This window comes from Hypanus sabinus, chromosome 16 (genome assembly GCF_030144855.1).
Source record: "Hypanus sabinus isolate sHypSab1 chromosome 16, sHypSab1.hap1, whole genome shotgun sequence".
Taxonomy (NCBI): Eukaryota; Metazoa; Chordata; class Chondrichthyes; order Myliobatiformes; family Dasyatidae; genus Hypanus; species Hypanus sabinus.
In genome coordinates, this window is record NC_082721.1 from 29,064,573 (window position 1) to 29,080,024 (window position 15,452).

A 15,452-nucleotide genomic window follows, 5' to 3' on the forward strand; every position below is an offset into this window, starting at 1 on the left:
GTCAATCTTTGCCTTAAATACACCCAACAGCCTGGCCTCCACTGCTGCATGTGGCAACAAATTCCACAAATTCACCATCCGCTGGCTAAAGAAATTTCTCCGTATCTCTGTTTTGAATGGATGCCCCTCTATCCTGAGGCTGTGCCCTCTTGTCCTAGACTCTCCCACAAGGGGAAATATCCTTTCCACATCTTCTCTGGCTAGGCCTTTCAACGTTCGAAAGATTTCAATAAAATCCTGCTCATCCTTCTAAATTCCAGTGAGTATAGACCCAGAGCCACCAAACGTTCCTCATGTGATAAACCTTTCTTTCCTGGAATCATCCTTGTGAACCTCCTCTGAACCCTCTCCAATGCCAGCACATCTCTTCTAAAATGAGGAGCCCAAAACTGTTTACAATACTCAAGGTGAGGCCTCACCAGTGCGTTATAAAGCCTCAGCATCACATCCCTACTTTTATGTTCTAGCCCTCTTGAAATGAATGCTAGCATTTCATTTGCCTTCCTCACCAGCGATTCAACCTGCAAGTCAACCTTCAGGGTGTTCTGCACAAGGACTCCCAAGTCCCTTTGCATCTCAGACTTTTGGGTTTTTTCCCCTTTTAAAACAATAGTCTGCACATTTATTTCTATTACCAAAGTGCATGACCATGTATTTTCCAACATTGTATTTCATTTGCCACTTTCTGGCCCATTCTCCCAATCTGTCGAAGTCCTTCTGCATCCTACCTGTTTCTTCAACATTAGGTGCCCCTCCAGCAATCTTCACATAATCCACAAGCTTGGCAACAAAGCCATTTATTTCATCATCTGAATCATTTATACACAGCATAAAGAGAAGTGGTCCCAACACCGACCCCTGTGGAACACCACTAGTCACTGGCAGCCAACCAGAAAAGGATTCTTTTATTCCCACTTGCTGTCTTCTTCCAATCAGCCAATGCTCTAGCCATACTAATAACTTTCCTGTAATACCATGGGCTCTTAACTTGGTAAGCAGCCTCGTGTGGCTCCTTGTCAAAGGCTTTCTGAAAGTCCAAATATACAACATCCACTACATCTCCTTTATCTATCCTCAAAGAATTCCAACAAGTTTGTTAGGCAGGATTTTCCCTTAAGGAAAATTGCTAACTTTGTCCTATCATGTTCTGTGTCACCAAGTACTCCATCACCTCGTCCTTAGCAATTGACTCTAACATCTTCCCAACCACTGAGGTAAGGCTATCTGGTCTATAATTTCCTTTCTGCTGCCTTCCTTCTTTCTTAAAGAGTGGAGTGACATTTGCAATTTTCCAGTCCTCTGGCAACGTGCCAGAGTCCAATGATTTTTGAAAGATCATTGCTAATGTCGCCACTATCTCCAACGCTACCTCTCTCAGAACCAATTGGGTGCAGTTCATCTGGTCTGGGTGACTTAAGTACTTTCAGGTCTTTCAGCTTTTTGTGCACCTTCTCTCTGGTAATAGTAATTGCACCCACTTCTCTTCCTTCACACACTACAACATCTGGCACACTGCTAGTGTCTTCCATAGTGAAGACTGATGCAAAATACTCATTTAGTTCACCTGCCATCTCCTCGTCTCCTGTTATTATTTCTCCTGCCTCATTTTCTAACAGTCCTATATTCACTCTTAACTGTCCTTTTTTACATACTTGAAAAAGATTTTACTATCCACTTTGATATTATTTGCTAGCTTGCTTTCATATTTCAGTTTTTCCCTTCTAATGATTCTTTTAGTTGTTCTCTGTAGGTTTTTAAAAACTTCCCAATCATCTATCTTTCCATTAATTTTTGCTTTGTTGTATGCCCTCTCATTTGCTTTTACATTAACTTTAACTTCCCTTGTAAGCCACAGTTGTACTATTTTGCCATTTGAGTATTACTTCATTTTTGGAATACGCGTGTCCTGCACCTTCCTCATCTTTCCCAGAAACGCACCCCACTGCTGCTCTGCGGACATTCCTGTCAACGGCTCCTTCCAATTTACTTTGGCCAACTCCCCTCTCATGCCACTGTAATTACTCCACTGAAATATTTCACTTTCTCTCTATCAAATTTCCAGTTGAATTCAATCATATTGTGATCACTGGTTCGTAAGGGTTCTTTTACCTTAAGCTCCCTAACCCTCTCCAGTTCATTACATCACAACACCCAATCCAGTATAGCTGATCCCCTAGTAGGCTCAAACTGCTCTAAAAAGCCATCTCTCAAGCATTCAATAAACCACTCTCTTGAGATCCATTACCAACTTGATTTTCCCAAATGATCTGCATGTTAAAATCGCCCATGACTACCATAACATTGCCCTTTTGATTCGCCTTTTCTATTTCCTGTTGTAACCTGTGGTCCTAGCTACTGTTGGGAGGCCTGTATATAACTGCCATCAATATTCTTTTACCCTGGCAGTTTCTTAATTCAACCCACAAGGATTCAACATCTTCTGCTCCTATGTAACATCTTTCTACTGATTTGATGCCATTCTTTACCAGTAGAGCCATACCCCCTCTGCCTATCTTCCTATCCCTCCAATATAATGTGTAACCTTGGATATTCAGCTCCCAACTACAACCATCCTTCAGCCACGATTCGGTGATGGCCACAACATCATACCTGAAAATCTGTAATAGTGCAACCAATCTTCCACCTTATTTCTTATACTCAGTGAATTGAGTTATAACACTTTGAGTACTGTATTTGCTACCCTTTTTGATTTTGCATCCCTAATGTTTTGATACACTGCCTGTGGGCTGAAACTATGTCCCATCACCTGCCTGCCCTTCCTGACAGTCTGACTGCAGGCTATCTTTATCTTATTACCATCTGTTCTATCCTGAGTCCCTTCACTCGGGTTCCCACCCCACTGCCAAGTTAGTTTAAACCCTCCCCAACAGCTCTAACAAACCTGCCCACGAGAATATTGGTCCCCCTTGGGTTCAGGTGCAACCCGTCCCTTTTGAACAGGTCACACCTCCCCCAGAAGAGATCCCAAAGATCCAAGAACCTGAAGCCCTGCCCCCTGCAACAGCTTCTCTGCCACACGTTTACTTGCCAAATCATCCTGTTTCTACTCTCACTGGTGCATGGCACAGGCAGCAGTCCAGAAATTACTACCCGGGAGATCCTGCTTCTCGGCATTCTACCTAATCCTCTAAATTCTCTTTTCAGGATCTCATTCCTGTCATTGGTGCCAATATGTACCAAGAGAACTGACTGTTCTCCCTCCCTCCAAAATGTTGTGGACACAATCTGAGACATCCCTGACCCTGGCACCTGGGAGGCAACTTACTTAGCCGGGTGTCCCGTTCATGTCCACAGAATTTCCTGTCTGGTCCCCGTCACTACTGCTCCCTTCTCTCTCTTTCCCTTCTGCACCACAGACCCATGTCAGTGCCTGTAACCCGGTTACCAAACCGCTCCCTCGGGAGATCATCCCCCACAAAAGTATCCAAAGTGGTATACTTATTGAGGGGAATGGCCACATAAAACAACAGAGTAACTCGGCAAACATGGAACCCTATGGATCACGAGCCAAACCCTGCAAGCACAGATAGACCCATTTCGAGTCCTGATGTGCTTTGTAGGCTAAATATTGTGCAGCATGGAATGTATCTCGTAAACACCTCGCAAATCTTTATGTGTCTCAATAAGATCATCTTTCACTCTTGGAGAGCATTGCCAGAACTGCTCACAGTGTCCCCTTTATAACAGCCCCACCACCCGGAGGAGCAAGTACTGAACTTTCAGTGCATTATTTCCAAACAAGGATAAGACTCCTTAAACAGGACAATCCTTTCAGTGGGTTGAATAGCAGCCCACCCACAATGGTAGATCCTTAACCTCACGGCATTGAAACCACTATTGAGCTAAAAAAAGGCATCATTTTTCTCTCATCGCTTCTACCCTCCACCATTAAATTTAAATATTGGAGTGAAGCTGACTAAATCAAATCCTCATTTATTCCCAACCTGGGCGTTAGTGTGGGCACTCGTGATGCTGGATAATGCTGTTTGTAATCGGTCAAGAGCATTGGTCCAACACAGTTGAGATGGTAACTTCACACTGTATTGTTGCCATGTAGCGGTTAGAGTGTATATTAAACACAATCTTGTGTAAGTGTGGCTGTAGTTTTTGTAACACCCAGACAATGTTTAGTGTTCTTTCACAGTAACTGAACAACTAAACCATAAATGCTCTGGCTAAGTACTCCTCTACACCATTGTTTAAACCTAAACCATGAACATAGGGGCAGAAGTAGGCCATTCAGCCCATCGAGTCTACTCCACCATTTGATTTCACCCCTTGACCCCATTCTCTTGTCATAATCTTAGATGCACTTGCTAATTAAGAATCCATCCGTCTCCACTTTAAGTACACCCATTTTCTAGAGACCTATTCATGAGGACTCCGCAATGGTTACTCCATTGAACAAGCAGACTCGTGTATAACATCGCCATGTGTCCGTTGGTGCACTCACACATTGTGTAGAACATAGCACAATGTATTTGGCCGTTTACTGTCCAGTGTGCTGGTGTCCATTCTGACAGTTTGAGGATAACGGAGACAGATTTGTCCAGTGTACTTTTATCTTTATTGTGATTTTATATGCATAAAACAATCATCATAGCTAAACCATCATATTTCAAGCTTGAGTCATTTTTTGCTCAGAACTTAGTTGAAAACAGAACTTAGAATGAAGCTTTATAAAGCAGGTGACTAACCCAAAAGAATATGCACCCAATTTTCTTGCTCAAGTACAAGACATCTTCAAAGGAGTCCGCTCCTGCCCAATTACAGTTCTGTTCCTGGTGACTCAATACATTCTTTTGTTGATATTAATGCCATATATCTTTTGACATGTTTGGCAGTTAAGGTTGTTTTCAATTGGATTAATAAATTGGTGACATTTATGATGCTCTTCTTCCATGATTTATTTATTATGAATGTTTTTCTCATAGAGTAATAAGCGCTGAAATGGGTTCTTCAGCCCATCTACTCCGTGCTGACCACTGCATCCTCCTGCTAGTCCCATTTGCCTGCATTTGACCCATAGCCCTTCAAGGCCTGACCCATTTTTAAGAGGGATCTGGATAAGCCTTTCCAAGTGCCTCTCAACAGTTACAATTGTACCTGCCTTGACCTCTTCTGGCAGGTCATTCCAGGTACTCACTCCTCTCTGTAAAGAAGTTGCCTCTCAGATCTCTTTTAAATCTATTCTGTCCTATCCTATATCTCTGCCCTCTAGTCTTGGACTCCTTGACCCAGGACTATCATAGCCCTCATAATTTTCTAAACTTCTGTGAGGTCCCCTCATTCTCCTATGCGCCAAGGAATAGTGATTCAGCATAGTCAACCTTTCCCTGAGGTTAATTGCAGTTGCTTCTCCAATGGAATGGCTGAACCATGATTGATGCATTCTTCATAGTGGAATACTTGCGAGATGTTGGTAAGGGAGTGATTATCTTAAATGTCAATGTTCCTACAATTACCTGCCAATAAATCTGTTAAATCCAGAGTATTAAATAGTTGGTGTTGCCTAGTTTTTTTCCAATGGTCTTGCCAATGCAAAAATAACATCCGCTTTCAGACCATTTAGTTACTGGTAATGTAACAAGGCCGGGTAATATTGAGCAGAATGAATACAGCTTAGACAGTGACACAAATGAATGATCTCCCTGAATGAGTCACTCCCACTTTCTGACATGAATCGTTATGGTATGCTGGTGTTGGATCTTCTGCGGTCACTCTAGTTTGAAACTGTGTTCACACTCCCAAAAGGTGTAAATAAAAGTATCGTTTTGCTGGCAGCTGTTCAGCACGAGATACATAGGATATGTATCTCACTAGATCTGGTGATCTCGGTTATCAAAGAAGTTGCTTTACTTCCTGTCAAGAGACATACAATATTTTGTGCTTTCCTGCTCTGGGCAGTGGTATTTATCAAGTGTAGACTAATTTCTAAATGAGGAGCAAATTCAGAAATCTGAGGTGCAAAGGGACTTGTGCAGGATTCCCTAAAGATTTAACTTGCGGGTAGAGTCAGTGTTGAGGAAGACCAAAGCAATGCTAGCATTGAGTTCAAGAGGACTAGAACATAAGAGCAAGGATGTAGTGCTGGGGCTTTATAAGATGTTGGTCAGACCTCACTTGGAATATTGTCAGCAGTGTTAGACCCCTTATCTAAGAAAAGAGATGTGCTGACTTTGCAGAGGATCCAGAGAATATCCCGGGAATTAAAGGGTTAACATATGAGAAGCAATTGATGCCTCTGGCCCTGTACTCACTGGAGTTTAGTAGAATGGGTGGGGGGGGGGGGATCTCCTTGAAAGCTATCAAATTTTGAAAGACCTAGTAGGGTGGATGTGGAGGGATGTTTCCTATAGTGGGTGAAACTAGGGCTAGAGGACACAGCCTCAGAGTTGAGGGACATCCACATAGAATGGAGATGAAGGGGATCTTCTTTAGTCAGAGGTAGTGAATCTGCGGAATTCATTGCTACAAATGGCTGGGAGTTTGATATGTTCTTGGTTAGTAAGGGTGTCATAGGCTGTTGGGAGAAGGTGAGAGATTGGGGTTGAGAGGGATAATAAGTCAGCCATGATGGAATGGCAGAGCAGGCTCTAAATGACTCAATTATGCTCTTCTGGGTTATGACCATTTTACAGATAAAGAAGGGTTTTCTTACATTCTTGAGGTGGAACTGTAAAATTGGAAGTGTTCAATACATGATTATAGTCACTACCTCTTGTAGCCAATTAGTGGGGCCCGCCCAGTGATTTTCTACCAAGGTGCTATCAGATGTGTTCAATCTGATCTACTTGAGCCGAGTTACCAGTTTCTTTTATTCCATGATCCCATTCAAATGTAGGCATGTGTTTGGTTATAGTACTATTAATGTATATTCTGTTAAGATATGTATTCTCATCAGTGGTCTTGCCAAAACCCCACCTTTCTCATTTTTGAGCTATTTGTACTGAGCAATTTAGAGATTGTTGGAGATGGTCTGTTCGTGCAGTCAACTTCGAATGCCTTTGCCCTTGGGGGTTTGATAAGCTGCCAGAAAGGCTGTAGAAGTTAATATGTCATTGTGGTTTACTCCCTTGTTTATCGGCATTAGTATGGGTGGATTAAAGTTTGAATTGGCACAGAGAAAATAATTGCATAACTGTCCAAAAAAACCTGGGTCCAAAACATCTACCGTCAGGACATGAGTCCAGCGGATGAGTCTCGGCATTCTAGACTAACGTAGCCCACTAGTTTTATGTCATATTCTGCTCAAGATTTGACGGGAGGTTAGCCCAAAGTGTGGCTTTGCAAATAGTTGGTTCAGTCATACCTGCCCTGCTAAATTTCATGGCCCATGACTTGCATAAAAATGTAACTGATATCATTATAAAATTGGGTTAATTTTGAATGTCCATGTGTGGTTGATACTGGATTTTAAAGCTGAATTGCTGTGTTTCTTGAACCTTTTACAAGGAGGCTCAACTTTTATTTTGTCTTTTTAGTCAGAATTTTTTTTGTGTCTGTTTTAGAAAATTCCTTTGAAACTTTGGGGAACTTCCCTGAAGTTTTGGGGAAAGTTGCAAAATGCCTCTACCCCATTCAGTTTCCCCTTGAGCATTAGCAGAGGAGGAGCAATAATCACCAGATAGCATTGAATAATTAGGTCCTCCCACGTGCAATCTGCAGTTAAAACTTGCTACTCCAGAGATCGTCCTTCAGGAGGTATGCATTTGCAGACAGTGAACTGTGTAAAAGTTTCAAAAGCTGCCTTGCACTGTTGGATAGTCTGGACGGTGGAGAGGTCTTCATTGAGGATGGCGATAAGTAACATTAGACTCTGCTGCCATTTTCCTGTCTGTTGATAGTTTTTTCCTTGAATAGTCTTCCATTTGGTTTATACAGTGTCTTGAAACAGTATTCAGCCTGCACAACTATTTTCACATTTTACCGTCTCCTTTTCTAAATATGAAATGTAGGATTTTTGAACGAATCTACAAAACATTGCGCATCATGTCAAATCAAATGAAACATTCAAAAACCTCTCAACAGTTTAATAAAAATTAAAAACCGAAGTTCTGAGGCTGAAGAAGTATTGATCCCCTTTGTAATTACTATGCTAACTTCCTTTAGGTGCAATTACCTTACCAACTTACCCAGTTTGTTGATGTAGAAAATTGGAGGATCGTCTGTTTTCTATGAATTTATTAGAATTTATAAGACCCATTGTCTTTGTAAGGTCCAACAGTATGGTAGATTTTGAATAGACCAAGCTAAAATGAAGACAAAAGAGTATTCAAGACAAGTCAGGGAAATGATAATAGAGAAGAACAAATCTGGGGAAGGGTACAAGACCATCTCAAGGGCACTGAACACACCTCGGAGCTCAGTGTAGTCCTTCAAAAACCGCATCCACACTGTCTAGGCCAGGTAGCCCGTCTAAACAGTCACTGGAGAAGATTGGCACTTGTAAGCGAGACAAACGTGACACCAACAGTCACTGAGTGAGCTGCAGAAATCAGCAGCTGCAACTGGAGGTGAAGTTCATGGCTGCACAATCTCAAAGGCCTTGCACAGAAAGGGGGAGTGACGAAGAAGAAGCCCTGCCCAAAAAAAAACATATCCTTGCTCACAAAGACTTTGCAAAGTGTCAGCTAGAAGATACTGTAAAGAGGTGGACGAAGGTGTTGGTGTTGTGGTTGGATGAGACTAAAGTGGAACATTTTGGCCTTTAAACAGTATGTTTGGTATAAATCTAATACCATGCATCAGCCTGGTAACACAATCCGTACTGTAAAGTGTGTTGGAGGTAGCGTCATGTTGTGGAGACACCTTTCAGCAGCAGGGATTGGAAATCTGGTCAGGATTGTTGGGAAGATGAATGCTGCTAAATACAGAGAAATCCTGGATTAAAAACCTGCTAGCCTCGGCCAGAAAGCTTAAACTGGGGAGGAAGTTTGTCTTTCAACAGGACAATGCCCCAAAGCACTCTGCCGGAGCAACCATGGAGCAGCTTCAAATGAAGAAAATTGATGTGCTTGAGTGGCCCAGTCAGAGTCCTGTACTTAACCTGATCAAACATTTCTAGCAACACCAGAACATCGCTGTCCACTGCCCACTCCCCAACTAACCTGGCACAGCTTGAGCAATTTTGCAAGGAGGAATGGGCAAACCTTGCTTAATCGCATTGTGCAAACCTAATGGAGACTTAAGTTACGATATGGCAACAATGAATATGGAATTGAAACAGGTTTTCATAAACAAATAAGCATTTATTTAAACATGGCTCAATAAAAATGAAAAATAGACGAATGACTAACTTAACTGGATGTTAACTGCTATACGGCAACTCGAACAGTTCTTAAAGTGATAAATGCGAACACGTTTTGTAAAAGTGGTAAATACGAAAGTCCAAATGATTTATACAGTCAATTAGGAGAGACTTTCCTGAAGTAACGAATCCCTTAATAATGTGACGTTACTGCTGATCCCAGCCGAAATATGCCGTATCCGAAGGAGTCACAATGAAGGAAATAAAAACGACTTGAAGGAACTGACCTTCCTTGGCGAATAACGCTGCACCCAGCCCTTTCTGCTTTCACAATGCAGGGGTTATCTTGGATGTAGGTTACTACCTCCTTGAACGAGGATTAAATAAGGTCGATCCTGTATGACCGCCGACGACACCAACTTTACTCGATCCTTCGGGTTTCCATATCTCGGTAAATCTTCACTATCCAATCCTTAGACTTTAAAATTAAATCAAAGGTACATCAAACATAACTGGCAGTGATTTTCAAAACTGCCGGCACAATGACAATGTACCTCACAGTAAGAATCAAAACTCAACTTTAAAACAAAACTGCATCATGGAACCAAATACGCAGCATAATGGAGTAACGGGTGACTTAAACGACGTCCCAACAAAAACTCCTGAGTCATAGCAGGCTTTCCCCATTTTATACCTGTTGAAAACAGGCCATCATGTGACCTCACACTGGCGGGAAAATTACATCAGGTGACTTCACACTGGCGTGAAAATACATCACTCCACCGTCTCAAGGCCATTACATCACGATCACCAGATTGTCAATTACATCATGGTCATGTGACAGTCACAAGATACCCACATGGTGTGTAACACTTATCCAAAAAAGTCTACAGGCTGTAATAACTGCTTCAACTAAATACTGAGCAAATTGTGGGGGGGGGGGGGGGGGATTAGAAATTTTTGAATTGTTTACTTTTCAGGTTTTGAATTTTTAGTTTTTCATGCTTTACAATCTTCCCTGTTTTTTGGGCTCTACTGTGAAAAAGGAGCCTGTAATTCACAAATAAGAATTCTCATTTAAATTGATCAAAATCCCTGGCTGTAATACTCATTTATGCGAACAAAGGGTTGGAGGCTGAATACTTCCACAAGGCACTGTATAATTTACAAGCTTTTCTCTGCCAGATTGCTCACCAACATTAGTCAGCTTGCAACTTCCCACTTGGTCAAATCTTGCTCCTGTCCAGTAACTCATCCTCTTCCTGGTAAGCTAAGACTTGCCCTGAATCAATATTATAAGGTATACCGTCATCTGTTGGTCCGTGCCCAGTGGAGAGCGAAGACAGCAAGCACACTGTAAACCTCTGCTTGTCAGTGTTTTAAACATTTGCTCTCCAGTTTCTGCAGAGATAAAAGCAATAAGTTAGCAGACCTCCTGTAGTTGACTTTTTCGTGTGGATGACATCAAGTTTTTCCAGCACTTGATTCCTGCTGCTGTTGCCCCATTTCCTGGGGAGTTGCATGCAGATGTCATTCACGGAATTGCCATTAATTCATTTGTGGAATGTCCCCGGCCTGAATGAGAGCTTTGCAGGGTATTAAATCTGAGCTTCCTATTTGAACGTAGTGCCAGGTCATTTATTATGTACTTGTAGTAATACTTTTACTGTCAATGAATGTTTACGCCAAAGTCACAGTTCTGGAACACTGGCGAAAGAGTGAAATATCTAACTTGTGTGTCATCAAAGGTATAGGGGTAAAACAAGCAAGCCTTTGCCTGAAAGAGACACTTTGGCACATCTTACAGACCTAAACAGTTACTGTTAATCTATTGTCAGGAAACCTCCATCCAGCGTAGGAAAAGCATTCTGTTCCCCTTACTTCCTTCCACGTATTCTTGGCTGCTGCATCTACTGCCGACTATTCCGTCCTTTCCTTCCTGTGTTCGGCTGTAGGAGTATTAACTCCACACTGAGGCCTCTGGTCCTGGTTCCTGCCAGATACATGGCTCTTGTGAAGCGTTTAGAGGGTGGCGAAACCAAGTCAAGGAAGGAAAGTGTTCTAGCCTGAGAGCAGATGAATTATTTATCCCACACACATATTTCATTACATACAGCAGAATTGTGTTGGTGTTTAGTAAAGCTTAGTGCCATTATGACAAAGATAACTAATTTCCCTCATGCTGCCCTGTATTTTTTTTTAAGGGCTTGGAGAAATTTACCAGGAACACCAGTGCGGATTCCCCTCGTGGAGCATTGCGTTTCTGAATTCTCCTTCGGCAGGTTGCAGTGTCTTTCGTAGGGAGCTGGATTAAGACGTGCAGCCCAGCATATCATCTTTGACCTTCACTTAAGTGAGGAATGACCTTTTAAACCAGCTGTTCCACCTATTTAGTTGGAAAGGTGTGGTTGGGAATTTTAATCCTCCTCCTCTCTTCATTTGAAATGGGTGTTGCACCTTTGTCCAGGGACACACGAGATCTGTACTGTGCTTAATTTCTACTGATGAAAACTAGATTCTGGAGATTGACTTTTGAGGTTTTTAGCATTGTAATTTTTTTTTCCTTCATGGCAGTTTTGTTTTGAACAATTCTTAATTGTTAGTTATTCTCATCATTTGATTTTACGATTGTTTTAATCTGGGGTTTTCCCTACTTCCATTCTTGCCAAACAGACTGAATGAGTTGTTCAAGGGTTTCCCACTACCCTCGGTGTGACCACTTTGGTCGGTACCTCCTATACTTAATAGAGTGACCACTGAGTGAACGTTTGTGCTGAAACCCAAGCCATTTGAAGGTTTGACATGTTGTGCGTCCAGAGAAGCTCTTCTGCACACCACTGTTTTTGCCCACAGAACTGCCGCTCACTGAACTTTTCACGTGGTTTTCACATCATTCTCTGTAAACTCTTAGAGACTTTTGCACATGAAAATCCCAGGAGATCAGCACTTTGAGATACTCGAACCATCTTGTCTGGCACCAACAATCATTCCATGCTCAAGATCATATTTCTTCCCCACACTGATGTTTGCTCTGAACAACAACTGAACCTCTTGACCTTGTCTGCATGCTTTTATGCATTGAGTTGCTGCCACATGATTAGCTGACTAGACAAGCAAGTGTATCTAATGAAGTGACCTCTGAGTGTACGTTCACCGCATGTAGTATTTGGGCAAGTTTTAAAACTAAGTTCTGTATAATATACCTTTTGCTTATGATGTAAAAATTCTTCTTGACTCCTGAGAGTCAGCAGATTTTTCACTATACCTGGCTAACTTAATTTTAAGATTGGAGTGCTGAACGTTGAATCATCGAAGGAGTAAATAAGATCAGTATAAAATAATTTTACAACAGTTGTTAGACTGAGCTCTGAAGAGTGGAAAATTGTGATTGTCTTACAATCTAAAGGACAGATTTTCTACTTTTTGTAACTACTTGTACTGTGACCTGCCCAGATTGAGATATACTGCCAAATCCACAATTAGGCTTCTGCTGCCAGGATCTGGACTATAAGCCCTTGTCCAAGGGTCTCTGGTCTCCCTTGGGGATCTCCAGGATTCTATCCTTTTGAAGTGATCTGGGATCTCTGGCCTCCCTCCAGTGTTCTCCCAGGGGCTTGTCCGTCTAGCCAATTCCTTTTGGGGGAAGAAAATAATAATCCTGAGCTAGACATTTTAAACATCTTAAGCAAGCACAGGAAGAATTGACTTGTGTAACTTAAGCTATTTCTTTATTCAGAAACAAATATTCCACTGGCGTGCAAATTAGCACAATTAACAAAGGACAATATTACTTCAACACAACTTTATCTGCTTTGTCTTCAACAAAGCCACAATTCAGGCAGGATATTTGTACATCTTTCAAAATGGAAAATACTGCCATTGAGTAACTCTAAATTGAATGAACGTTTTAAGCTAAATACTTATCTTTAATCCTTTCTTGTTTGTTTTCAACTCCTTATATGTTGACCCCACCTTCATCCTCTCCCATCCATTTAACCTCATCAGCCTTGCCATCCCTCACAGTATGACCCCTCCTCCAAGCTGCACCTTGTGATCCGCCCTGATTTTAATTGCTATACTGCCCGTTGCTGTACCTGTTTGCTGCCAAGGCTTTAACCTTTGGGTGTGATCTTTAAATGGCTCCCCATATTGCTTATTTTTAATATATATTAATTTTTGGACCAATCTTCTTACTCTCATGTCAAATTCTGTGTTATGTTAATAGTGCTACTGCTTTTGTTTCCATTGACAGTCGCTCTTTGAGGCAGTTATTCAGGTCTGTGACCTGTAACGAATAATGGACCGGTGAATCGGGGTTCTGTTTGAATAGTATCTGTAAGGCAGCAGTTTGGGGTAGTGGGTGATGGTGATCTATGATTCCTACCCAGTCTGGCGACTTGCCCCACTCATCATTTAAGTGTAACCTATCAACTCATTAGAATGTAATTTTCTGAGTGTGCTGGGGAGGTTGAAGGCCTGGTGTGGTCATGTCAGGCTCCACTGGAGGCTAGGGGCCTGCCCTGGGTTAGAAGACTGTGTGTGGTTGGGTGGGAGGAGGGGGAGGGGTGGTTTTGCTGCTGTTGTTATTGTTGCCTGTATTGTTCAGAGAATATTGTAGGCAAGATGTGTGGGTGCCAGACTGTGCGGCCACCCTTGTGGGCTCTCCGGAGCACACCTTGGGCTTGTGTTGATTGTTAGCAGGAATGACACATTTCACTGCCCGTTTCCATGCATTGTGATGATGAATCACTGTCGAACCCATATAAAAACAATCTTTCTGGTCTCGCTCCCCAGCCTCTGTGAAAAGCCTTGCTTATTATTTCCTTTCAAGTACCTATCCAGATCAGTTTTGAATCCTACAATTGAATCTTATTCCACTATTACCCCTGGCAGGTCATTCTTGATCCTACAGTCACTGTAAAATTTTGTAGTCAATCACTGTATCTCCTAATTCTTGATCTATACATCAATAGGAGAGGGTTCTCTCCATCTACTCTCTTAACTGGGTTTAAACCTTTTTACCTGATTTAAACCTTTCTACCTGGGTTTAAACCTTTCTACCTGATCTTCTCACAACCTCTATAGAGTTTCAAGGAGAAAATCCCCAGTTTCTTCAGTCAATCTCACTCCAAAGCACAACCTCTCATACTACTGGTTCCATTTCCTCTGAACAATTTTCTACCACTGCCCATTTTATTCCACAGCCTTAAACCTTCATCAAGCCCACTACGCAGCACCTTCCAAAATGCCTTTTGGAAGCCCATAGTCCCTCCATAGCCCCTCTCTTGAAAATCCCCACCTGTCTAAAGTAACTTGCCTTGAACCAAGACCAGATCTGGAAAGACACAGCTGATCAGGCGGCATCTGTGGGGAAGAGAAACCAGCTAACATTTCAGATTGGGGCCAACTGTCCATTAATGACACTATCTCTTATTTCCCTTTCAGCAGGCACTTCCTGACCTGCCTGACTGGTTTCAGCATTCTTGTTTTTTTTATTCCACTTGTTTAAGTGACAGTACTAATTCTGTCGTCTTATCTTTATTTATAGAACATTTCCCACCACTGTCTAATCACAAAGTTTATTTATGCAACAGTTTTTTTTCTGAGAAAGGTTACAACATTTTAGTTTTTCTTCTCGGGCATCGCCCTTAACCTCTTTATGCTTGGAAAATTACGGCCACAGCTCTGCTGTTTACTCCCTAGTTCCCCTCAGCAACCTTCCAGGAAATAGAACCCAAGAGCTTTTCCCGTCAGCTTGACAGAGTATATGGAGTCACGTCTGAGCCGGGAAGATCGACCGTTTACTCTTTCCTGTGGACGCTGCCTGATCTGCTTTGTGTGTGTGGCTCAGGCTGGTGCCCAGTTGCACATTGCTATGCTGGACCGGCAGCCCAGCTTTCTCATTCAGTACTGACAATTCCGGGCCAACCAATTCAGAAGGGTGAATGGTACCAACTGACCACAGCTTCTCCCTGCACATTTGAGCAATCAGAACCAACTGCTTAATAGCACTGAAATAACTGATGTCAGAAAATTGACTTAAAGTTTCCTCTTTTTTTTTAATCTTCCATTTCCCCTTTCTTTTAAAATAGGAATACTATATTTGTTCAGAAGCCTTGAAGTTTTAAGAATTCAAAACTAAGGCACCCACCTTTTTTTTTTAAAAGAACCCTAAACACTA

General features: G+C 42.0%; 1 protein-coding gene across 6 annotated transcripts in view; it reads left to right on the forward strand.

Moving 5' to 3' along the window:
- The window catches only part of acsbg2 (acyl-CoA synthetase bubblegum family member 2), a 71,720-nt gene that overhangs the window by 5,470 nt on the left and 50,798 nt on the right, over nt 1-15,452 (forward strand). The window lies entirely within an intron of this gene.